Source organism: Rattus rattus, chromosome 4, assembly GCF_011064425.1.
Source record: "Rattus rattus isolate New Zealand chromosome 4, Rrattus_CSIRO_v1, whole genome shotgun sequence".
In the NCBI taxonomy this organism is placed as follows: domain Eukaryota; kingdom Metazoa; phylum Chordata; class Mammalia; order Rodentia; family Muridae; genus Rattus; species Rattus rattus.
In genome coordinates, this window is record NC_046157.1 from 40958758 (window position 1) to 40984369 (window position 25612).

The following is a 25612-nucleotide window of genomic DNA, read 5'->3' on the forward strand; positions in this document are numbered from 1 at the left end:
AAATAAAGTTGGCATATAAAAGAGGTACCTGCATGCCCATGTTTGCAGATAAGCTGTAAGACTCTGCCTATAGGACTTTTCAGTAGATGTATAAAAATAGTAGAGATGGAATATGTATGAGGAAGAAATCTAGCCCTTTATAGGAGATGGATGTGAAGGAGAGCACCTCCTTAAGTGAAGTAAGTCAGAAACAGAAACGATGAGATAGGTGTGAAGTAAAGAGGCAAAGAGAAGAGAGAGAAGAGTGAGAGGGTCGATGGACATGATCAGAGCAGAATGTACATAAATACCAGGAAGCCAATAATGTTGCGGATTATATATATATATATATATATATATATATATATATATATATATATATATATATATATATATATATATATATATATATATATATATGCTTGACCAAGGAAGTGGAACTATTTGGATATGTGACCTTGTTGGAGTAGGTGTGTCACTGTGGGCGTGGGCTTTAAGAACCTTGTCCTACCCCCTTGGAAACCAGTCTTCTCCTAGCAGCCTTCAGATGAAGATGTAGAACTCTCAGCTCTGCCTGCACCATGCCTGCCTGGATGCTGCCATGCTCCCACCTTGGTGACAATGGACTGAACCTCTGAACCTGTAAGCCAGCCCCAATTAAATGTTGTCCTTATAAGAGTTGCCTTGGTCATGGTGTGTGTTCACAACAGTAAAATCCTAAGACAATATGTGTAATCATTGTTAATAATTACAGCAGATACATGAAAAGGATTTCATTTGTAAAGGGCCAAGTTGGTGGAATACAGTGGCTATGCCCTCAGGCAGTCATAGGCCAGCCTAACAGTCTGACAAAATTAAGGGCTCAGGGATGTCAATGCAGGACACTGGTTTGAGGAGTTTAGATGGAAATTGGAGCAATATAGACTCAGGTTGTTAAAAATAGCAAGACACAAATCAAAACAACCCTGAGATTCCACCTCACACCAGTCAGAATGGCTAAGATCCAAAACTCAGGTGACAGCAGATGCTGGAGAGGATGTGGAGAAAGAGGAACACTCCTCCATTGTTGGTGGGATTGCAGACTGGTACAACCATTCTGGAAATCAGTCTGGAGGTTCCTCAGAAAATTGGACATTGAACTACCTGAGGACCCAGCTATACCTCTCTTGGGCATATACCCAAAAGATGCTCCAACATATAACAGAGACACGTGCTCCACTATGTTCATAGCAGCCTTATTTATAATAGCCAGAAGCTGGAAAGAACCCAGATGCCCTTCAACAGAGGAATGGATACAGAAAATGTGGTACATTTACACAATGGAATACTACTCAGCTATCAAAAACAATGACTTTATGAAATTCATAGGCAAATGGAGGGAACTGGAAAATATCATCCTGAGTGAGGTAACACAATCACAGAAAAACACACATGATATGTACTCATTGATAAGTGGCTATTAGCCCAAATGCTTGAATTACCCTAGATGCACAGAACACATGAAACTCAAGAAGGATGACCAAAATGTGAACGCTTCACTCCTTCTTTAAAAGGGGAACAAGAATACCCTTGGCAGGGAATAGAGAGGCAAAGTTTAGAACAGAGGCTGAAGGAACAACCATTCAGAGCCTGCCCCACGTGTGGCCCATACATATACAACCACCAAACTAGATAAGATGGATGAAGCAAAGAAGTGCAGGCCGACAGGAGCCGGATGTAGATCTCTCCTGAGAGACACAGCCAGAATACAGCAAATACATAGCGAATGCCAGCAGCAAACCACTGAACTGAGAACAGGACCTCCGTTGAAGGAATCAGAGAAAGGACTGGAAGAGCTTGAAGGGGCTCGAGACCCCATATGAACAACAATGCCAAGCAACCAGAGCTTCCAGGGACTAAGCCACTACCCCAAGACTATACATGGACTGACTCTGGGCTCCAACCTCATAGGTAGCAATGAATAGCCTAGTAAGGACATCAGTGGAAGGGGAAGCCCTTGGTCCTGCCAAGACTGAACCCCCAGTGAACGTGATTGTTGTGGGGAGGGCGGTAATGGGGGGAGGGTGGGAAGGGGAACACCCATATAGAAGGGGAGGGGTAGGGGTTAGAGGGATGTTGGCCCCAGAAACCGGAAAGGGAATAACAATTGAAATGTAAATAGGAAATACCCAAGTTAATAAAGATGGAGAAAAAAAACAGCAAGACACATAAGGGTAAAGTTAATGTAATCAAGAAAAGCAAAGCTCCACAGTGTAAACATCGTGATGGACTAAGAATGCATTGCCTGGCACATTCCCACGTCCCTTTCTAGCTGCCAAAAGGCCCAGGAGAGGCCTCCAAAAGAAGAAGTTTCAAGGAATGCTGGTGGGAGAGAGGGAAGTAGGAGGAGTCAATGAAGGGCTGACATCCTCTGGGACATTGCATTCACAACCAGTCACCAAGTTTCACTGTTCATTACCGTTACTCTTTATCTTAATCATAAATGTGACTCTAAAATAAGACACAGAAGATCACCGGAGAATAGTTGCTTCAGAAGAGGCTTAATGAAGAGCTATGACAAAACTCCAAAATCAAACACAGACAAAACCCCAGAGTTTAAAAACTAACACCTCTCCTATTTATATGAGCTAGGTACAAAAATACTTTGCAGTCATGAGCTAGAGGTGTCAAGTAACAGCAGGTGGCCCCACCCAGGAGTCAGGCCACCCATGTGAGCTATGCTGACTGGCATTGTTCTCTTCCTATAGCCTGTGTGGGCAGCAAGATGCCACATGGAGCTAGCGCAATAAGATAGCAGCAGGGCATGTGTGGGGATTCCCCAGCCAACTTGCAACATCCTAGGTTCAGCCAAGAAGATGCCACAACTGAGAGGAATGCAAACCTTTGTCAAAGTGAGGCTGGAAGAAGAGCCAAAAGCTCACCACATCACCTCAGTCAGAGACAGACTTTGCCTGGGTCCCACTTATACGCATTGGCTGAGGGGCCTGAGCATGTGGCAGAAGGAACTCAGCTCCTACACAGAGTCTCTGCCTTCCATTCTAGGGTGATGCGCCCTACTGTGTTTGGTATGGCTGGTCTACGACGATCTTTCTTTCATTGAATAGAGAAAGAAGTACGTTCAAGCCCTGAACTCAACAGAGGCTGGAGACAAACTAGAAGGGAATCCCACCTCAGCTCATTCCAAGGCGCTGACAAAGAGAAACAGAGTTAATAAAATAAAGTAAGTGACTGAGAGAAGGACTCTGAGAGATTAGGATCTTCTGGATTGGGGACAGGGGAAAGCTTATCAGCAATTTGATGGCCTCTGCCTTCAACCCGCCCACTTGTTCTGCTATCATTTGCCATTCCTCTATCAACCCTAGCTCTCTCACCAGGTCAACAGAGCCCCTCATGTCCGTCTCCTATAGAACATCCCAGTTACACCTCACTTGAGCCAAAGTAAAACTTAGCAGAGCTGAGAACTACCTCATCCCTGAAAGACAACATCCCATCTGTTTTCCTCTGTCTGGAAACTTCTTTTCTTGTTTCTCCTAAACGTCTAACTTTTCAAACACGGGATGTTCCAAGGATCCTCCTTTTAGGTTCTTTTCTATTTTTGCTCAGTTCTGGGGGAGAAGGTCTCATCCTGCTTGAAACACCATGCCATGTACCCACTTCTCCCAAGTGCTTAACTTCAGGCCAGACTTTTCCCTGAATGTTTAGCCTCAGTCCCACCTGGTTTCACCACTCAAGTATCAAACAGGCCTCTTAAGCTGAAAAAGGTCTAGAACAGCTCAGAACATAACTCGTAAGATGCCTGACTAGGGAGGACCTGCTCACATCCTTGACTCTGCATTGGCTCTCACCTCCCACATCCAATCCATCAAAAATCACTCCACCTCCAAATATGCCCAGGTTTGACCAATCTTCATCACCTCCACTGCTACCACTCCACTCTTGTGCAGAAAGCATCATTACAATTGATAATGGCCCTCAAGGCTCACATATTTGTTACTGGTCCCCTATGTGGTAGAACAGTTTTGGGGCCCCAGTGGATGAGTTAGAGAAAGGATTAAAGGAGCTGAAGGGGTTTGCAACCCTATAAGAACAACAATACCAACCAACCAGAGTTCCCAGGGACTAAACCGCTACCCAAAGATTATGCATGGACAGATCCATGGCTCCAGCTGCATATGTGCATAGCAGAGGATGGCTTTGTTGAGCACCAATGGGAAGAGAAGCCCTTGGTCCTGCCAAGGCTGGATTCCCCAGTGTAGGGGAATGTCAGGGCAAGGTGGCTGAAAGGGGTGGGCAGGTGGGAAGGGGGAGCACCCTTATAGAAGAAGGCGGAGGGGAATGTGATAGGGGACTTATGGATGGGAAATCGGGAAAGGGGATAACATTGGAAACGTAAATAAAACAAAATAAAAAAACAGAAAAAGGTATGGTGGCTTTACTGGAGGAGGTGTTCTACTAGGAGTGGGCTTTGAGGTTTAAAAAGCCCATGACTGCCCCAGTCTCTCTCACTTTCTGTCATGTGCTTTTGGGTCAGATGAAAACCCTCACACAGTGTTCTAGCACCATGCCTGCTGCCTGCTGCCTGCTGCCCGATGCCTGATGCCTTTCTCCCCACCATATTGATCACGGACTCACCTTCTGAAATTGGAAGCAAGTCCTCAATTAAATGCTTCCTTTGATCAATTACCCTGGTCATTATGTCTCTTCACAGAAACAGAACAGTAACTAAGACAATCTTCCAGCTGGACTCAACTTTGCCTTTGCCCTTGTCAGACTGTTCCCAACATGAGTGCAGTTCTGTAGACATGCAAGTCAAGCCCAAGTCCACACAAGGACACCCTCCCCATGACCCAGGCAAGCAAGATCATCACTTCTTCAAGATCCCATAGTCAGAGTCTCTTCCCCATCAGCCACACTGCCTTCCTAGTTCTCCTAAACTATACTAGGCTTGCCTCCTCATTAGGGCATTGGCACATGTTGTTCCTCCTGCTTGAAAAGCTCTCCCCTCAAAACAGAGTAAAAAAAAAAAAATGGAGCAGAGACTGAAAGAAGGGCTGTCCAGGGATTGCCCTACCTGGGCATCCATCCTGTCTGAGACACCAAAGCCAACACTGTTACTGTTACCAAGAGGCGCTTGCTGACAGGAAACTGGTGTGGCTGCTCCTTAGGAGGTTCACCCAGTACCTGACCGATGCAGATGTGGATGCTGGGAGCCAACCATCAGACTGAGCTCAGGAACCCTGGTGGGGGAACTGGTGGAGGGAGATTGTAACCCTACAGGAAGAACAACATCTGCTAGCCAGACCACTCAGTGTTCCCAGGGACTAGAACACCGACCAAGGAGTGTACAGGGAGGGATCCATGGCTCCAGATACGTATGAAGCAGAGGATGGCCTTGTCTGACATCAATGGGAAGGGAGGCCCTTGGTCCTTTTGATACCCAGCGTAGGGGGATGCTGGAGCAGTGGGGCAGGAGAGGGTGGGTGGGTGTGTGAGCACCCTCATAGAGGCAAAGGAGAGGGAGTAGAGGGAGGTTGTGAGATCAGGAGCTTGTGGAGGGGTATCTGGGAAGTGGGATATCATTTAAAATATAAAAGAATGGAATGATTGATAAAAAATAATTAAAAAAAGAAAAGCTCTCCCATTTAAAGCTATGTTCAAATATAATCATTTCACATCACCATATTCTAGAAATTGCTTCAATAACTCATTTTCAAAAGTGGCCCTAAACCATTGTTGAGGGGAATAGAGGAACCATCAAAGCCTTAGCCTAAGGCATGGATTAGAACAGAAACAATTGTATTGCTTATGTGACCAAGAAAAATGGAACATGGTGGTGGTGGAAGGTGGGGCAGAATGTGCTTTCCTTGGGGAAAAGTTAAGTCTGTTAGTATGGGAGGAAGGTAAGGTCAAAACTCAAACTTGGAAGTGTCTTATTCTGCAGGACCATCTTCCTGAGTCTGTGCTTAGAATCAATACATTCGTAGCACAAAACTGCATTAAAATTGCATGCCCCAAACTACTTCCAATAAAGATATCACTTGCTTCTAGAAGGTTATTATGTAGTAACTAGACTCTTCCTCTGCTAAATTCAAGAAAAAGAATATACCACGGGACATTGGCATTTGAGTACTAAAGTCCTTAGTGTTTTAGTATCCCAAAAGTTGGCACCTGCTCATAATAAAGGGGTAGGACACATCTGGCCAAAGATGTGTTTTAAAAACAAGCACGTATTAGAAATATGTTCCATAAAGAGCACAAATTTAGTTAGAACTATAAAATGCCACTTCATGGGATGTCAGCATTACCGTATTCTATTGCTGGTGTCTGTCATGTTAACCATGAAGAATCTTTGTATTACAGAAGCAAAACATAAGGCCAGGGAGGTTACTTAACCTGCTCTAGAACTCAATCGATTAGTGGCGGAACCGTGACCCATAGTCCTGAGTTGCTGTGCATTTCACTCAGTACCAAAGTGACAAGTTCAAGACCAAAATACTGACAATGTCACCTTTCTCTCTTCTCTTAACAAAATGTCAACTGTCCTACCAACCACTTTCCAGTGGTATTTTGGTTTCTTTTGGTATCAGGATCACAGTATATAGCAGGGGGGAAATAATGTTCTTGGTACTCAAGACACAAAGTCAGACTGGAAAGTGGGTATGTCTCTGAGAAGTGTTTCATTGTGGAATTGATTCATCTGGTTTCAGAGAAATCTATAATCCATTAATAGAATTAGAATGAACAAGGAAAACAGGATGGGGGCTCAATGGTAGAGCACTTGCTTAGTTATATGCAAGGCCTTTGGTTTGATTCCCCAACTGGACAAAAAGGAGAAAAAAAAGCATTTAGATGACTGAGGCCCTGAATCTCTTTGAAAGCATCATTGGCAACATAGCTACTTCCTACTTCTGTCCATTTGATAGGACAATTAAACAAATAATTTCAAACACAAGCCCATTTAGGCAATATAGAGCAATGGAACTAGAAAAACATTTACTATCCAGTTACTGTTATGTTCGAGTTACGCTAAATGTAGCTGTAGATCCTCCGGGACCAGCAGGGAAATTAGGCTGAAAACCCTAGGTTCCTTAGCAGTGCTCTGTAGATATTAGCATGAAGAGAGAGGGTTTGCGCTTATAACTATTGCCTCACTAAGTAAACTGGATGCCTATGGGGCCCAAAGGCAGAACAGCCAAAGCGCTGAAGCTGAAGCCAGTTTACCTCCTGCATACACAGCAAGGTCTCCTTGTCAAACCATTCTATTCACTACTTCAGTCTTCCTCCTTCCTCCTGGACTCTTGATTCCCCCAAATCCAACATTCCAATGGGTATGCCCAGGTCATTACAGAGTTCAGCTTTCTGGGTTTGTTAATTTGCTGTATAGATATTCTACCCTAAATGATTAATTGAAAAAAAAATAATTATCTTCAAGAAACCTTAACACAATATCAGATTCCCTATTAGCCAAAGGGGATGAAGATTAGCAAGCCAAAAATAGTTATCTGTGGCGGTACAACTCTGACCTCTGACTTTTGACCTTTGCCTTAAGTAGTCACCAGCAATTCCCCACCCCACCCCGGTTTTTAAGAGTCAGTGGGAAGCAGGATTGTGGCTCTCCCACTTAGTCTTCCTCTGAGCTTTCAGCAGACCTTGCCTCAGTAGCCACCTTCCAATTCCTGCGCTTGTTTGTCCTCTCCTGTCCCTCAGGGCCAGACCCAGGAACATGGATGCTGTTCTCTTTCTTTTTCCTTTTGGTTTTCTTAGTGTTTCTTTCCTTGATTTCCTCAGAACCGCTAGATGCAGAATCATCTATGTGAGAAGCATCACTTTATCACTTTCTCCCCCTAGAGGTAAAGATTTTTTAGGAGACTTTTCCTGGACTTTCCCTTGCTCCTGTGTGGCTGCTTCCTTTTCTTGGTACTAGAAGCTGGAGTTTCCTCTGAGAGCTCACTTGAGGAATCTGCTGTTTTATCTGTAGCTTCTTTTGTTCTTCTTCTTCTTCTTCTTCTTCTTCTTCTTCTTCTTCTTCTTCTTCTTCTTCTTCTTCTTCTTCTTCCTCTTCTTCTCTCTCTCTCTCTCTCTCTCTCTCTCTCTCTCTCTCTCTCTCTCTCTCTCTCTGTGTGTGTGTGTGTGTGACCATTTTTCTACTTCTTATGGGATTTCTTAGACTTCTTATGTTTTCGGGATTCATGGGCAGACAATTTTACCTAGGGAGATGGTCTTCTTTTCCCCCTTTGGTAATATCTTGCTGATCCCTACTGTCTGCTTCAAACTCTTCAGGATACAACTCTTTATAACCACTATGACCCCATCTGTCTGGTGTACTGGATTCATAACCATATAACTTCTTGTTCCAGGATTTAGCCCTAAGAAAATCATCTTCCGTTTCTGATCCACCATTGCGGGTGGAGCCGCTGCCACGATTCAGATTTTTGTGAAGACCCTTACAGGGAAGACCATCATGCTCGAGGTTGAATCCTCGGACACTATAGAAAGTGGAAAGGCCCAGATTCAGGATAAGGAAGAGTGTCTTCTGATCGGCAGAGGTTGATCTTTGCTGGTAAGTGGCTGGAAGATGGCCGTACTTTGACTACAACATTCAAAAGGAGTCCACTCTCCATCTCGTACTGAGACTTCGTGGTGTGCTGAGAAAAGGAAGAAGTCTTACCCCTCCGCCAAGAAGAATAAGGACCAGAGGAAGGAGGTTAAGTTGCCTGTGCTAAAATACTGTAAGACAGATGAAAACGGCAAAATCAACTAACTTCATCGGGAATGTCCTTCTGGTGAATGTGGTGCGGTAGTTTTCATGGGTAGCCACTTTGACAGGCACTACTGTGGCAAGCGTTGTCTGACTTACTGCTTCAACAAACCAGAAGACCAGTGGTTGTGAATGAGTTAACAAAATGAAGGAACAGAAAAAAGGAAAAGAAAATCATCTTCCAGGGCCCAAGAAATTTCATTCTTTGACCTCCAGTAGTCTCTCTGACTTCCTTCATCAAAACTGTCACTTCTCATCCACCCTGAGCTACTGGGTACTGTGCTCCTTCTGGTCCCCTGGTAAGTATCCTCCATCTGCATCTCTAGTTCTCTGACTTTCCACATGTCGGACTCCTGCTGAATCTTACTGTGAGCATCTGTATGCAGGATGACAGTCCTCAGGAGGACTTTCCCCAGGGGACCCCGTGACATTCTTTGTGGGCTGCAGCCCCGCATGGCGCCCTACCTTCTTCCCACTCACAGCTTCTCCGTGGACATTTCACTTCTTGTCAGCAGTCTCTAAGGACTCCTCTGACAAAAACCTGGCCCACAGCACTCTGTAATTAACGTCATCAGACACACAAATCTGGCTGTCAGTCTGTTTGTGAGGTTTCCAGTTCGTCCAAGGACAGAGTGTTTGCCCATCAGAAAGTAAGACTGAATCAGGTGGTTCTCCCATGACCGAATAGTAACTACGCTCAGTTGTTTTTACTCTCACCAAATTCGTCTTCCAGTTCTGTGACACTGTGGAATCCAACCACTTAGGTGCTGAGGATTTCAATATAAAAGGATGAGGCTCTGATGAGAATGTTGCACACCTCCAGGTTTGCTTCTCTCACCCAGATCAATCTACCAAGCCCACCGCCTCACATTCATTTCAACCCAAGGAAGGGGATAAGCGCCTCAAACTACACCCTCTACCTGAGCTGTATGTATGAAGATTAACAAAGCCCAGGATCTAATACTCATAGTCAGCGATGTTGGTATTAGCATTTGGTTCTTCCAATAAGACAAGATTGGTGGTGTGCATACAGATTACACTACATGGGAGCAAATCTTATTATAAAAAAAATTTGGAAATGATTGACTGATCTCTCTCTCTCTCTGTGTGTGTGTGTGTGTGTGTGTGTGTGTGTGTGTGTGTGTGTGTGTGTGTGTGTGTGTGAAGTTCAGAAGATCCCCCTGGTGCTGGAGAAAATGCATATTGCCAACAGCTGAATACCTCCATAAGACACTCGAAGTGAGTATGCAATTTATGCTAAAGGAAGAAACAGCCTCCAAAAACATATTAAGGGAGATTAATTCAACCAAGACAAATGAGTGGGCGGCAGTACCTGTGATCACGAGAGAAACAGCCTCCACCGCTTCTCCCTAAGTTCTTCTCAGCTCTTATATAGTAAGGAAGCTGCGTGTGACTGTAAAGAATAGGTATTTGTGGGTTGGGGATTTAGCTCAGCGGTAGAGCGCTTGCCTAGGAAGCACAAGGCCCTGGGTTCGGTCCCCAGCTCCGAAAAAAAAAAAAAAAGAATAGGTATTTGTAAATAATGTATGGAAATTAATAAATCATGCCAAATGGTGAAGAAAAATGCCATTCTTTTAGCCAGTGATATAACTAGTCTTGTGATAACTTGTTCTTCCAGGGCTGACCACATTCCTTATGAATTACATTCCATAGGCAAGTCTGTCAATGAGTTCCATGATTTATCATCACAGTAGTGGGTAAGGAACCGAAACGTAGTTGTAAAGAAGTGCAACCTAAGAGCTGACACTTCCACATTTACAGTGGGGTTACAGTGGGTACCCTCCTCAGTGACTAAATTCCACGTATGAATCAAGGGCACCTCAAAATCAAACTACTCCTTACTTGAACTCCCTCCATCCCTAACTTTTCAGGATCTACATCACTTAAAAATGTAGTGGGGGTGAGGTAGGGGTGGGGGTCCTCTTAATTTCAGGTAAACTATGGAAGGTGTACACATTCTCCTTCACATCCAATACACAATTCATACAAATGAAGAAAGAAGGTGTCAGTCAGAGTCTCTTGAGAGTTTTGTGGAGTTTCTACAGGAATAGGACCTGCAGGAAATCGCCAACAGATGGTAACAGGTTTGGGAAATGGCCTGAGAACATAGGAAAGAGAAACCAGTGGATTAAGGAAATAAGACTGGGGTATGGTGGTTAAGAAAGACTGTACGAGTCTGTAGGGATGTAAGACACCAAGAAAACAATGCCTTCCAGACAGAACGCTGGTTCACATATGAACTCACAGAGACTGGCGACGTGCACAGGGCCTGCAGAGGAGATCCAGGGCTGAGTGGGGAAGTGGTCATGAGACCCCAGCCCTGACCCAGAAGTTATCTCCAATTAACAACAGCTCACAAAGGAAAAATTAGTTTTGTCAATGGATTATCAGTGGATGTACAAGCTATACTTGGGTAGGCTCCATGCCTAGCAGTAGATGGCCAGCATAAAAACAAACCTAGTGGCACTTTTTGGAGGGTTTTTCTTTGTTTATTTGTCTTCTTTTATTCTGTTTTGGGTTTTGTTTTGTTTATTCTTTTCTTTTTTCTTTCTTTCTTTTTTGTCTATAATGCTTCATTTGATTATTTTGTATCTTATTGGTCTTTCTTTTTTCTTTTTTTTCTTGGATATTTTCTTTATTTACATTTCAAATGTTTCCCTCTTTTCCAGTTCCCCCTCCAGAAACCCCCCTATCTCATCCCCCTTCCCCCTTCTTCTAAAAGGGTGCTCCCCAACCCACCCAATCACTCTCTCCTGCCTCCCTGCCCTAGCATTTTCCTACACTGGGGCATCCAGCCTTCACAGAACCAAGGGCTTCTCCTTCCACTGATGCCAGATAAGGCTCTGCTACATATACAGCTTGAGTCATGGGTCCCCCCATGTGTACTCTTTGGTTGGTGGTTTAGCCCATGGGATCTGGGGGCCTGGTTGGTTGTTCTTATGGGATAGCAACACCTTCAGCTCCTTTAGTCTTCCTCCTCCATCAGGGCCCTTATGCTCAGTCCAATGGTTGGCTGTGAGCATCTGCCTCTGTATTTGCCATGCTCTGGCAGAGCCTCTCAGAAGACAGCTACATCAGGCTCCTGTCAGCATGTACTTCTTGACATCCACAATAGTGTCTGGGTTTGGTGGCTGAATATGGAATGGATCCCCAGGTGGGGCAGTCACTGAATGGCCTTCCCTTCAGTATCTGCTCCATACTTTGTCTCCATACTTCCTCCTGTGAGTATTTTTCTTCCCTATCTAAGAAAGACTGAAACATCCACACTTTGGTCTTCTTGACCTTCATGTGGTCTATGAATTGTGTCTTGGGTATTCTGAGATTTTAGGCTAATATCCACTTATCAGTGAATGCAGAACCATGTGTGTTCTTTTGTGACTGGGTTACCTCACTCAGGATGATATTTTCTAGTACCATCCATCCATTTACCTAAGAATTTCATGAAGTCATTGTTTTTAATAGCTGAGTAGTACTCCATTATGTAAATGAACCACATTTTCTGTATCCATTCCTTTGTTGAAGAACATCTAGGTTCTTTTCAGCTTCTGGTTATTATAAATAAGACTGCTATGAACATAGTGGAGCATGTGTCCTTGTTATATGTTAGAGCATCTTTTGGGTATATGCCCAGGAGTCGTATAGCTGGGTCCTCAGGTAGCACTATGTCCAATTTTCTGAGGAACCTCCAGACTGATTTCCAGAGTGGTTGTACCAGTTTGCAATCCCACCAACAGTGAAGGAGTGTTTTTCTTTCTCCACATCCTTGCCAGCATATGCTATCACCAGAGTTTTTTATCTTAGTCATTCTGACTGGTGTGAGATATAATCTCGTGTCCCACAAGATTGGGTATGTTGTGCCTTCATTTCCATTAAATCTAAAAAGTCTTTATTTTCTTTCTTTATTTCTTCCTTGACCAAGTTATCATTGAGTAGAGCCTTGTTCAGCTTCCATGTGTATGTGGGCTTTCTGTTGCTTTTGTTGTTATTGAATACCAGCCTTAGTCTGTGGTGATCTGGAATTATTAGTGATAGGATGCATAGGATTATTTCTATCTTCTTAAGGCCTGTTTTGTGACCAATTATATCATCATTTTTGGAGAAGGTACCATGAGGTAATGAGAAGGTATATTCTTTTGTTTTAGGATGAAAGTGTGTGTGTGTGTGTGTGTGTGTGTGTGTGTGTGTGTGTGTGTTAAATACATTTGGTTGATAACTTCTGTTAGTTTCTCTGTGTCTCTGTTTAGTTTCTGTTTCCATGATCTGTCCATTGCTGAGAGTAGGGTGTTGAAGTCTCCCACTATTATTGTGTGAGGTACAATGTGTGCTTTGAGCTTTAGTAAAGTTTCTTTTATGAATGTGGGTGCCTTTGCATTCAGAGCATAGATGTTCAGAATTGAGAGTTCATCTTGGTAGACTTTTTCTTTGATAAGTATGAAATCTCCTTACTCATCCTTTTTGATAACTTTTGAGTGAAAGTTGACTTTTATTTGATATTAGAATGGCTATTCCAGCTTGTTTCTTGGGACCATTTGCTTGGAAATTTTTTCCCAGCCTTTTACTCTTAGGTTGTATCTGTATTTGTCACTGAGGTGCATTTCCTGTATGCAGGAAAATGCTGGATTCTGTTTACTTATCCAGTCAGTTACCCTATGTCTTTTTATTGAGGAATGGAGTCCATTGATGTTAAGAGATATTAAGGAAAAGTTATTGTTGTCTCCTGTCATTTTTGTTGTTAGAGGTGAAATTATGTTTGTGTGTGGCTATCTTCTTTTGGGTTTGTTGAGAGAAGATTACTGTCTTTCTTTTCTAGGCTGTAGTTTCCCTCCTTGTGTTGGAGTTTTCCATCTATTATTCTTTGTAGGGCTGTATTTCTGGAAACATACTGTGTAAATTTGTTTTGTCATGGAATATCTTGGTTTCTCCATCGACGGTAATTGAGAGTTTTGCTAGATATAGTAGCCTGGACTGGCATTTGTGTTCTCCTAGGGTCTGTATGACATTTCTCCAGGATCTTCTGGCTTTCATAGTCTCTAGTGAGAAGTCTGGTGTAATTCTGATAGGTCTGCCTTTTTATGTTACTTTTCCCTTACTGCTTTTTTTTATATTCTTTGTTTTCTGCATTTGATGTTTTGGTTATTATGTGACAGAAGGAGTTTCTTTTCTGGTCCAGTCTATTTGCAGTTCTGAAGGCTTCTTGTATGTTCATGGGCATCTCTTTATTTAGGTTGGAGAGGTTCTTTATTGAAGATATTTACTGCCCCTTTAAGTTGGGAATCTTCTATACCTATTATCCTTAACTTTGGTCTTCTCACCATGTCCTGGATTTCCTGGATGTTTTGGGTTAGGAGCTTTTTGCCTTTTGCATTCTCTTTGACTTTTGTGTCAATGTTTTCTATGGTATCTTCTTTTATCTCTTGTATTCTGTTGGTGATACTTGCATCTATGACTCCTGATCTCTTTCCTAGATTTTCTATCTCCAGGGTTGTCACCCTTTGTGATTTCAGTATTGTTTCTATTTTCATTTTTAAATCCTAGATGGTTTTGTTCAATTCCTTCACCTGTTTGGTTGTGTTTTCCTGTAATTCTTTAAGGGATTTTTGTGTTTCCTTTTTAAGGACTTCTACTTGTTTACCTGTGTTGTCCTGTATTTCTTTAAGGGAGTTATTTATGTCCTTCTTAAAGTCCTCCATCATCAACATGAGTTGTGATTTTAAATCTGAATCTTGCTTTTCCAGTGTGATGGGGTATCTAGGACTTGCTGTGGTGGGAGAACTGGGTTCTGATGATGCCAAGTAGCCTTGGTTCTGTTGCTTAGGTTCTTGCTTGCTCTTGCCTCTCACCATCTGGTTAGCTCTAGTGCTATCTGCCCTTGCTGTCTCTGACTTAAGCCTGTCCCTCCTGTGATTGTGGTTGTGTTAGAACCCCTCAGAGTCCAGCTGTCTCTGTTATCCTGTCATTCGGGGATCCTGTGATCTTGAGATCCTGGGTGTGTCAGAGCTTCTGGGAGTCAAGCTGCAGCTGGGATACTGAAATCCTGGCATGACCAAGCTCTTGTGATTCTGTTGTGTCAGAGCTCCTAGGAGTCAAGCTTTCTCTGGGTGTTGCAAGAGTGGGTGGGGAGCCAGAGCCCTGACTTTGCTCTGGGCATTGGAACCTGTGCCTCTAGCTGAGCAGGGATTCGTGTTTCCCTGGTTCCTGTGAGGGTCCCAGTTATGCTGGGTGTTGGGAAAGACGTTTTGGCCTTAACTGTGATCTTGAGTGTGTCAGAGTTCCAGTGCTCCTGGGTGTGTCCCATGTCTTGAGAATTGAGCCTCTGTGATCCTGTGATTCTGGGTGTTACACAGCACCTGTGAGTTGGGCTCCCTCTGGGTGCTGTGGGAGTGGATGCAGAGCCAGCACCCCAGGTCTGCTCCAGGTGCAGGTTCAGATCGGAAGGAACCCATGTCACTGGCTGGGCAGGGGTTCCTATGTACTTGGATCCTAGGGACCCAGTTACTCTGGGCGCTGGGGAAGCTGTGGCCTCTTACCTGTGATCCTGGGCATGTTAGAGCACTTGGGAGTGGAACTCCCTCTGGGTGTTGTGGGACTGGGTATGGAGACAGTGCCCAAGGTCTGCTCAGGACACAGGTTCAGACCAGAAGGTGCTTATTGGTCTTTTACTTATATATTTTATTTCAAAAAGACAGAGAGAGAGAGAGAGAGAGAGAGAGAGAGAGAGAGAGAGAGAGAGAGAGAGAGAAAGGAAGGAAGAACCTAGCTTCCATTAAGTAGAAAATAGCCCACGGTAAGTAGGCTAATAAGTCTAAGAAAGGTGGGAAGTGGGAAGTGGATGGTAGCTAGGTAAGACAAAAATAATAATTAGAAGTCATGACATTGCCAGAACAGTTTGGCTTAATTGGATTTGTCTTGTTAAACTTGTATTAGAATTTCAGTCTCGAGTCTAATAAATACTGTCTTAGTGTTCTTATTATTATTATTATTATGCCCAGGCTTTAATATATTGTAAAAAAGAAAATAATTAAAACTTCATGTGCACATTGAAAAAGAAAGGAAGGGAAGGGAAGGAGGGAAGGAAGAGGGGAGGGAGGGAGAGAGGGAGGGAGGGAGAGAGGGAGGGAGGGAGGCAGACAGCAAGCAGGGGCTGTGGTAAAGTAAAATGCTCTTGACTCTTTTTCCACAGCCAGGCTAAATCCTCAGGCAATACCATCTCCCTTCTGAGAACCACTTAGCGCGTAGCTGTTTATCTTGAACAGTCTCACTCACTCACCACGCCCTATTTTTCATGTCACCCCCACAAAAACGTAATTATAAGAGGCAAGGCCAGCAAGAGTTTTCATAATTAGCATCACATAGATTATATCAAGTTTCAGTGCATTTCTCCACAGTCTAACCTGTCCTTGGCTCCACCTTCTTAGACACGTCCCAAGATACAGAGAACAGTCCTGAACTCATGAGGCAGAATTGCAAGCCTCTTAATCTCCTCCCATGGTCCCTTTCTCTTGGAAAGAAAAACAAAAAGCAAGCAAGCAAGCAAACAAAAAAACAACAACAACAACAGCAATAAAAGCAAGCTAGAGCCTCCTTCAGTACATAATTATGGGAAGAAAATAAAATTCTAAGCAACTATGCTTAGAATTATGGGTTGTGGGTCTTGTAGCAATTATTAGACCCTGGGAGTGAATCAAGTGAACTACTCTGACCCTGTGATGATAATACTCACTTCCATTCTCCCCACATTCCTTCAGCACCATCTGACTACCCTATCCATAGCAGTTGCCACTGGGAGTGTCCCAGTGTTCCAGGACCATTGGTGGGAAAACAATTTTCACAAAGACTGACCCTTTCCTTCAGTCTGAATTTCTCCAAGAGTCAAACGATGATTACATACTGATAGTGACACCCCATTGTGATATGCTAGTTGAAGCTTCAATACAAACGCGTTTTCTAGTCAACAAGAATCTAATAAATTTTTAAGGAAAATGTTCCCACTTCTGCACAGGCAGAGTGGAAAAGAATGTCTGGGCTCAGTGCGTGTCAATCTGAACAAAACGTGTTCTGGCAGGGGAATGTCTTAACAAAGATATGCAGAGGTTAGACAATGTCATGCTGACCTTCGGGGTTAGGGAGGAGTGAATCAGACACACAGCCCAGGGACTCAAGTTAAAAAGCTGTCAAAATTATAAAGAGAGAAGAGATAGCCAAGCTCAACCTGCAGAGCTCAGCTGTGGACTGAAGTCCTGCTGTTCAGACAAGGACCTGTATAGACCCTAACCTCTGATAACGAAAACGTCCTTGATCGTCATCCTCCACCACCATGCGAATGGGATGTGGCCCTCTTCACTTTGCCATGTACCATACTGGGGTTCAAAGACTCTGAACCTTAGCCCTACTAAGATGTATGATAGGTGTATGATATATGATAGCCCTACCTCCCCAGAGTGCCCTTACTCCCATCTATGACTTTTGAGTCTTATTCATTTGCCTCAGAAGATTAGTGCTGCCTCTCCTACTAAACTTCACTGTCTGTTACTCAGAAAATATCATGTAGTTGGGTAATAACTTAACTGCGTTTAGCTTGCTGTAATCCAATGGACGGGTATCAAATACGGGAAATATTTTTGCTTAAACAATGATAGATATCAAAGACAAACTCCTCCTCAGAAGCCAAAGCAAATATCTACACAGACAATGGTCTGGCAGTCTCTGTCTTGTTATATACAAAATGTGAAACTAAAGTCAATTAATTGACTTAACCACTTGTGGAAATACTCCTCGAGGGTGGCTAGGCATAGTGATTTTTTCTTTAAACACAACTGATTTATTGTTTTGAGGTGCCAGACATTGTGGATTTTACCTGAATTGGGAGTAGTTCTTTTTTAATTCTTATAAGTATTAAAAATAAGACTAAGTGACTAAAAATAGTTGGATTCTTGAGGAAGTTGCTACTTTATGATTTGTTGGCATGTATGACTAACCCCATAGACTCATGGATTAGGGGCTTTCTAGTATGACTGGGATGGGCAACATCCCTGGCCTTCTATGAAGGCCAAGCTCTATCCTTGATTCCCTTTGATGTTGTTATCTCTAAATGATTAAGACTAAATAGTACATAATGAAAAGCAATTTATTCCTTACAGGCCGGGAGCATAAGATAAGAAGGTAATAGTTATGCTTCCTCCTAGTGACCAGAGAACAATGGCTTATAAAAAAAACAACATGCTAGCTGGCACAACCTCTTCCTCTCCTTATGAAACCATTAATGCCATTAAGAGGCCCTGCCCTTATGACTTCACCTAATCCTTATCACTTCCTTACAGGACCCACTGCCACATTAACATACAGAACCAGGAATTAGATTTCCACAATTTGAATTTGTACAGGATACATTGACACCTACACCAAAGCAGCCCTCAATTCTGGTATATCATTAGTTTCCTCAAAAGCCTTTGCTCAACAATATGATGCTGATTCCTCCCAGGAATCCCCTAAGGAGTCTAAGCTCCACCTCCCCTTCTCTCTAAAGCTCTCTCCACTTCAAATGTTCCGTTCTAATTCTAGTCATCTTCATTCTCCCTCAAGTTCTCCTCACCAATGTTTAGCTCAAGAAATCTGAACTCTACCTGCTCTGAGACGCTTCACCCTAAGATAATCTCTCCAGGCAAAGACCTGAAACAGGGAGAATTCACATCTCTTTTGCTTTATGAGTTTTCTTCAGTGCTTCATTACCAGGGTCATTGACATATTTTTAATTATAACAAACCAAAGATAACCACTGACATATTTTTAATTATAACAAACCAAAGATAAATCTAGCTATGTTACTTATCTGTAGTAGAAGAGAAATGCTTTAAAATTCAGCCCAGTTTTCATTGAATAGGAATATTACAGAGCAGAAATACTCCTTTAACCATCTTTAAAGAAAAGTCCTTGAACCACCTACCTCAGAGTCATCTAGAATTTGACAAAAAAAGCACACTGATATATACTACTTAATATTAATATTAAATATAAATTGCTCAAAACTAAAACATAAGAGTTGCCACTGTGATGACAATTAATTAACAAAAGACAAAAGAATCGAGCCCAGTCCTTGTTGGGTACCAGCTCCCTTCAGTCTTGTAGATGGTGGTGTGAGAGGCCAGTGGCAAGACAGCTTGTTTGAATTCAGCAGGTTTGTTCTTTGTACCACTCCACGCTAAAGTAAGTAGGAAAAAAAATCGACCAGATCCATACCTGTAATAATTGCATTCACGTATTTGGCAGGAAGCAGCAAAGGAGGAAGAGAAGCATACACAAGAGGAAACCCTGCCAAAAACTGAAAGGAAATCTAGAAAAGGGGAATGAGTCAAAGCCTGAGGAAAAGCCAGTGGAAGGGGAGGAACCAGAAGAAGATTAAAAATCAGAAGAAACTTTTTGGGAGAGGCTGATTCAGTCTCTTCAGGATTTTAAGGAGGATATACACACCAGGCATCTGAGCAGTGAAGATGTGTTTAGAGATGTGGATAAGCTAGATGAGATCAGGAGAGTGAGAAACAAACTAATAGTGATGCATTGGAAGGCCAACCGAAGCCATCCTTACCCCTATTTAATGTAGCTTGGCTTGGTTTACTTTTTATCTGCTGTTACCATTGCAATCTAGCTTTCTTTTGATTAGCATTTTCCTGCTAAGACCTTTGCCCATCTTCCTGCATTGAATCTGCTGCTGTTAGTGGCTTTGGCTATATCTCTTGTTGTCTGTATCTTACTGTTGATTATATGTCTCTGGCTTTTAACAGAAGAGCTTTACTGATTTGCTAAAAAAAAATAATAATATGGAAATATCATATTTTGAAAGATAGGAGTATGTTACATATATGCACATATAAACTTGTGAAAGATGAGTGATTTTCCTCTCTTTATTTGTATTTACCATATTTCTAAAATGAACATGCATTATTCTTGCTAAAAAAGAATAAATATCTAATAACTAAAAATAAAAAAAGACAAAAGAATCATCTTCCAAGAGTCCAGTAACCATCAGAGTAGACACTAGAAAAAAGGTCCAAACTACTGGCAGGTAAGATTTCTAGAAGCCATGGCTCTCTGTGGCTCAGTGAATCATTTTGACTGTAGCTGGTACCTTGGCATTTTTGTTGCAGGCATGCACAGTGATGAGATGAGGTGAGAGTCCTAGTTGCTTCCATACAGAAGATTTTCTGGATGGCAATCATCAAAGGCCAAAGCTATAATCACAGGAAACTGACTATAAGCACTGGACAACAGCAACCATGCTTCCTTGTAAACAATCCTGCCCAATGGGAGTAAGGTAACTATAATGGACTATCTTCATTTTATTCCCCAATCTCAGAGGCATTTGGAATGAGCTGTCTAAAGTCCTGTATTTTCTGAAGGAAACAAACAGTCTAAAAGCACTTCTGAGACATGAGGCATCTTCGCACGAAGGTGGCCAGAGGAGCATCAGGTTATAACTAAAGCTAGGTTGCCCAGAGCTTTTCTGGGATCTTTTAAACCTCACATGTTGCTCATTCTGAATTTAGTGAAAGGTTCTCACTGCCCAAGAGGCAGTGATGGAAATGCTTGTCCATGTTTGATCTAATACAAAATAATGTTATGGTTGGGGGTGACCACACATGAGGAACTTTATTAAAGGGTCTTAACATTAACAAGGTGGAGAATCGCCTTGCAGTCTCCATCTGCACTCAGAGCTTTGGCTGTTCCACAGCTCTCAGACCCAAAACCTGCCTGCAGAGAGCTGGTCTGCCAGGAGTGTTCTCACTCCAAAGATCACAGGTTCACAGGTTCACGGGCTCAGAGGCCCACAGGAGGGACAAGCTCCAGCCAGAGACAGCAAGACCAACTAGTATCAGAGATAATCAGATGGCTAGAAGCAAGATCAAGAACCTAAGCAACAGAAACCAAGATTAATCTTAGTATCATCAGAATCCACTTCTCCCACCACAGCAAATACTGGATATCCCAACAGACTGGAAAAGCAAGATCTGAGTTTAAAATCACATCTCATGATGATGACAGAGGATTTTAAGAAGGACATAAATAACTCCCTTAAAGAAATATAGGAGAACACAGGTAAATAGGTAGATGGCCTTAAAGAGGAAATACAAAAATCCTTAAAGAATTATAGGAAAGCACAACAAAACAGGTGAAGTAATTGAACAAAACCATCCAGGATCTAAAAAGGAAAATAGAAACAATAAAGAAATCACAAATAGAGACAACCCTAGAAATAGAAAACCTAGGAAACACATCAGGAATCATGGATGCAAGCATCACCAAAAGAATACAAGAGATTGAAGAGAGAATCTCAGGGACAGAAGATATCATAGAAAACATTGGCTCAATAGTAAATGAAAATGCAAAAAGCAAAAAGCTCCTAACCCAAAACATCCAGGAAATCCAGAACACAGGGAGAAGACCAAAGCTAAGGATAATAGGTATAGAAGAGAAGAAAGATTCCCAACTTAAAGGGCCAGTAAATATCTTCAACAAAATTATAGAAGAAAATTTCCCTAACCTAAAGAAAGAGATGCCCATGAACATACAAGAAACCTTCAGAACTCCAAAAAGATTGGACCAGAAAAGAAATCCCTACCTTCACACAATAGTCAAAACACCAAATGCACTAAACAAAGAAAGAATATTAAAAGCAGTAAAGGAAATAGGTCGAGTAACATATAAAGGCAGATCTATCAGAATTACTCCAGACTTCTCAACAGAGACTATGAAAGCTAGAAGATCCTGGGTAAATGTCATACAGAAGAGAACATAAATGCCAGCCCAAGTTACTGTATCCAACGAAACTCTCAATTATCATGGACGAAGAAATCAAGATATTCCATGAAAAAAAAAAACAAATTTATACAATATCTTTCCAGAAATCGAGCCCTACAAAGGATAATAGATGGAAAACTCCAACACAAGGAGGGAAACTATACCCTAGAAAAGGCAAGAAAGTAATCTTGCAACAAAGCAAAAAGAAGACCAAGGCTGATTTTCAATAACAATAAAAAACAACAGAAAGCCCACATACACATGGAAGCTGAACAATGCTCTACTCATTGACAACTCTTAGCTCTGAATGCCTGGAAAAAGAAACTGGAGAGAGCATACACTAACAGCTTGACAGCGCACCTGAAAGCTCTAGAAGAAAAAGAAGCAAATTCACTCAAGAAGAGTAGATGGCAGGAAATAATCAAACTCTGAGCTGAAATCAACCAAGTAGGAACAAAAAGAACTATAAAAAGAATCAACAAAACCAGGAGCTGGTTCTTTGAGAAAATCAACAAGGTAGATAAACCCTTAGCCATCCTAATCAGAGGACACAGAGAGTGTGTCCAAATTAACAAAATTAGAAATGAAAAGGAAGATATAACAACAGAAACTGAAGAAATTAAAAAAATTATCAGATCCTATTACAAAAGCCTATACATAACAAAACTGGGACACCTGTATGAGATGGACAATTTTCTGGACAGATTCCAGGTACCACAGTTAAATTGGGATCAGATAAATCATCTAAACATAACCCCTAAAGAAATAAAAGCAGTCATGAAAAGTCTCCCAACCAAAAAAGCTTCAGGAGCAGATGATTTATTGCAGAATTCTATCAGACCTTCAAAGAAGACCTAATACCATTACTCTTGAAACTACTCCACAAATTAGAAACAGAAGGAACACTACCCAATTCCCTTTTTGAAGCCACAGTTACTCTTATATCTAAACCACACAAAGACCCTACAAAGAAAGAAAACATCACATAGATTACCTTTATAAATATTGATGCAAAAATACTCAATAAAATTTTTGCAACTGAATCCAAGAACACATCAAAATGATCATCTATAATGATCAAGTAGGCTTCATCTCAGGGATGCAAGGATGGTTCAATATATGGAAATCCATCAATGTAATTCACTATATAAACAAATTCAAGGAAAAAATCCACATGATCATTTATTAGATGCTAAGGAAGCACTTGACAAAACTCAACACCTTTCATGATAAAAGTCTTGGAAAGATCAGGAATTTCAAGGCCCACACCTAAACATAGTAAAAGCAATATACAGCAAACCAGTAGCCGACATCAAACTAAATGGAGAGAAACTTGAAACAATCCCACTAAATCAGATACTAGACAAGGCTGCCCACTCTCTCCTTACATATTCAATATAGTACTTGAAGTCCTAGCCAGAGCAATTAGATAACAAAAAGAGGTCAAAGGGATACAAATTGGAAGAGAAGAAGTAAAATATCACCATTTGCAGATATATGATTGTATACTTAAGTGACCCCAAAAAGTCCACCAGAGAACTACTAAGGCTGATGAACAACTTCAGCAAAGTGGCTGGCTATAAAATTAACTCAAATAAATCAGTAGCCTTCCTCTATTTAAAGGATAAACAGGTTAAGAAAGCAATTAGGAAAATGACACCCTTCACAATAACCACAAATAATATAAAATACCTTGGTGTGACTCTAACCAAGCAAGTGAAAGATCTGTATGACAAGAACTTCAAGTCTCTGAAGAAACATTTCAAAGGTCTCAGAAGCTGGAAAGATCTCCCATGGTCATGAATTGGCAGGATTAATATAGTAAAAATAGCCATTTTGCCAAAAGCAATCTACAGATTCAATGCAATCCCCACCAAAATTTTGACTCAATTCTTCATAGAATTAAAAAGAGCAATGTGCAAATTAATTTGAAAAGTAAAACATCCTGGATATTGAAAACTATCTTCGATAATAAAAAAACTTCTGAGGGAATCACCATCCCTGACCTCAATCTGTATTACAGAGCAATTGTAATAAAATCTGCACGGTATTGATACAGAAACAGGCAGGTAGAGCAATAGAATAGAATTAAAGACCCAGAAATGAACCCACATACCTATGGTCACTTGATCTTTGACAAAGGAGCTAAAACTATTTAATGGAAAACACAGTATTTTCAACAAATGGTGCTGGTTCCACTGGAGGTGAGCTTGTAGAAGAATGCAAATTGACCCATTCTTATCTCTTTGTAAAAAGCTCAAGTTCAAGTGGATCAAAGACCTCCACATAAAATCAGACACACTGAAACTAAGAGAAGAGAAAGTGGGGAATAACCTTGAACACATAAGCACAAGAGAAAATTTCCTGAACAGAACACCAATGGCTTATGCTCTAAGATCAAGAATCACTGAACAGGACATCATAAAATTGCAAAACTTCTATGAGGCAAAGGATACTGTCAGTAGAACAAAATGACAATCAACAGATTGGGAAACAGTCTTTACCAATCCTACATCCGATAAAAGGCTAATATTTAATATATACAAAGAACTCAAGAAGTTAGGCTCCAAATAATCAAGTAATCCTATTTTAAAAAATGGGATACACAGCTAAACAAAGAATTCTCAACTGAGGTATACCCAATCTAAGAAGCACCTAAAAGAATGTTCAGCATCCTTAGTCATCAGGGAAATACAAATCAAAATAACCTTGAGATTCCACCTCACACCAGTCAGAATGAATAATATCTAAAACTCAGGTAACAATAGATGCTGGTGAGAATGTGGAGAAAGAGGAACACTCCTCCATCATTGGTGAGACTGCAAGCTGGTACAACCACTCTGGAAATCAGTCTGGCAGTTCCTCAGAAAATTGCACTGAGGTGCCAGCAATACCCCTCCCAGGCATATACCTAAAACATTCTCCAACATATAACAAGAACACATGCTCCACTATGTTCATAGCAGCCTTATTTATAATAGCCAGAAGCTGGAAAGAACCCAGATGTCCTTCAACAGAGGAATGGATACAGAAAGTGTGGCACATCTACACAATGGAGTACTATTCAACTATTAAAAATAATGACTTCATGAAATTCTTAGGCAAATGGGTGGAACTAGAAAATACCATCCTGAATGAGGTAACCCAGTCACAAAAGACTGCTCATTGTATGTACTCATTAATAAGTGGATATTAGCCCAAAAGCTTAGAATATCTAAGAAAAAAAATCACAGATCATATGAAGCCCAAGATGAAGGAAGATCAAAATGTGGATGCTTGATTCCTTACTATAAGGGAAACTAAATAATCACTGGACAAAGAACAAGGACAAATAGTGGAGCAGGGACTGAAGAAAAGGTCATCCATAGACTGCCTCAGCTGGGGATCCATCCCACATGCGGCCACCAAACCCAGTCATTATTGCTGATGCCAAGAAGTGCATGCTGACAGAAGTCTGATTTCGGTGTCCCCCAAGAGGCTCTGCCAGAGCCCTATTGATACAGATGAGGATGCTTGCAGCTAACCATTGGACTGGACAAGGAGTTAGAGAAAAAACTGAAGGAGCTGAAGGATTTTGCAACACCACAGGAAGAACAACAATATCAACCAACCAAACCCCATCAGAACTCCCAGGGACTAAACCACCAAACAATGAGTACACATGGAGGGACCCATGACTCCAGCCACATATGTAGCAGAGGATAGAATTGTCCAGCATCAATAGGAAGAAAAGCCCTTGGTCCTGTGAAGGCTCATTTCCCCAATGTAGGTTAATGCCAGGGTGTTGAGGTTGGAGTAGGTGGGTGAGAGGGGGAGCAACCTCATAGAAGCAGGGGGCAGGAATGGGAGAGGGGGAAAAGGGGGATAACATTTGAAATGTAAATACATAAAATATCCAAGAAAAATAAAATTAAAAAAAAAGTTTGAGATCCACTGTCTTAGTGGTCATGACCCATAGGTTGAGGACCACTGATCTAATAGATGGAAGAATAAACAAAAGTGTGTATCATATCCTCAATCACTGTTTGTTCTTTTAACCACTTTTCCCCCAAAGCCTGAACACTT

The 25612-nt window shown here is 41.7% G+C and overlaps 1 protein-coding gene and 2 pseudogenes across 1 annotated transcript in view; 1 reads left to right on the forward strand and 2 right to left on the reverse strand.

Moving 5' to 3' along the window:
• Window positions 1–25612, reverse strand: part of Tmem45a (transmembrane protein 45A) — a 93118-nt gene that overhangs the window by 61158 nt on the left and 6348 nt on the right. The window lies entirely within an intron of this gene.
• Window positions 7601–9168, reverse strand: LOC116897917 (annotated as a pseudogene).
• LOC116898320 lies at window positions 17871–19352 on the forward strand (annotated as a pseudogene).